This window comes from Lolium rigidum, chromosome 2, assembly GCF_022539505.1.
Source record: "Lolium rigidum isolate FL_2022 chromosome 2, APGP_CSIRO_Lrig_0.1, whole genome shotgun sequence".
Lineage (NCBI taxonomy): Eukaryota > Viridiplantae > Streptophyta > Magnoliopsida > Poales > Poaceae > Lolium > Lolium rigidum.
In genome coordinates, this window is record NC_061509.1 from 218443843 (window position 1) to 218445322 (window position 1480).

A 1480-nucleotide genomic window follows, 5' to 3' on the forward strand; every position below is an offset into this window, starting at 1 on the left:
TAGCCGCGGAACATTTTTGGTACGAGGTGAAACCTAGCGCACCTGTTGCATCGGGCATGCATTGGAAGTGGGGGTCACAGTCTCTGACGCTCCCTAGAATGACCATGAACAGGTCCCTTGACATCCTATACCGGTGCCGGAATATTTTTTTCGGGAACACCAGATTGGTGAGGTGGACGTAGTCTTGTGGAGCCGAAGGTGCCCTTCCACTCTATTGCGCGATGGGTTTTTTGAGCGGCCCTTCACAAAGCCCCGGTGCATCGGCATCTGGCTGAGGATGGAGACCGCAGTAGCGGCCATGGCCTGCGTCGTGTGATCGGACTCTTCGTCGGAAGAGGAGTCATCAATGACCTCCACGCGGAACTTGTCCAACATCTTACACATGTCCATCTGCGTGGGTAGCAACTGCGGATCAATGGTCGCCCATAAAACCGCCCAAAATATGAGTAAGAAACCTACCGACGCAATTGACCGAACATGTCATGGGTGACGCGGCCGGGCGGCGCAACCCGGCAAATGCTTGGCCCCCAAACACGCGACAGGTGCGGCCCAAAACCAACCCCGACTCAGATCTTGTTCTCCCGGCTGCAGCCGAGGCTTGAGCAGACGGTGTGTACTGCGGCGGTGCGACGGGGCGGCGTGGGCGAGGTTGGGGTGGTGGCGTCGCACTAGGGCAGCAAAGAAGAGTAAATGAAGTAAATCCACGCGGTCAATTTCGTTATCCCTAACATGCGGGACCGGGTAAGAAAGAAAGGACGCTCGGCCCGAGCAAGCATCCGCGGAGACGCAAATATTATGCATATTTAAGGCTATGTTTACGTCACCGCAAACAAGACAATCACTATATCACACCGATGAAACAGGGTCTGAGACTCTTATTTTTCGATCGTGCGAACGCAAACGATCGAACAGCATCGGCCCGCTCGAGATGCACTCAGTCTACGGACACGCTGCCGAGAGGAAGAACTGGTATCAGTGCAGTTACGTGGCCTACCTACCAGTACGCTGCCCGTACCCTAGCCACGCATGAATCGCGAGGAAGCGCACGCGCGCGGGCGTGTGCCTCGACCCGGCGGCCCCTCGATCGTCCCCGTGACAGGTCACGGCGGCTATTTATGCGACCGAATCACCGATCGCACCGTCAAGCGTACGGCCGGGCGGCGGCGCGATCCAGCATTCATGGACTTCATGCAGACGAGGACTGGCCGGTGCCCGGTGGCGGGGTTCCGACTCCGGCCGTAAATGGCTCACGAGCCGTTGGAGCATACACACACAATTTCTTCTGAGTCGGGATCGATCAGGGAAAATTACGCCTATAGCATGTTGAACTAGTTTTATATTCTGGCGTGACAAAACATATAGGAGTGTAGAGTTGCTTGGTAGAGAAAATAGGCTCATAATGATTTTACAAACGATTAGCACGGGCACCGGATCACTACCTTTGTGCCGAACATAGACAATACTATTGAAATATTGGACC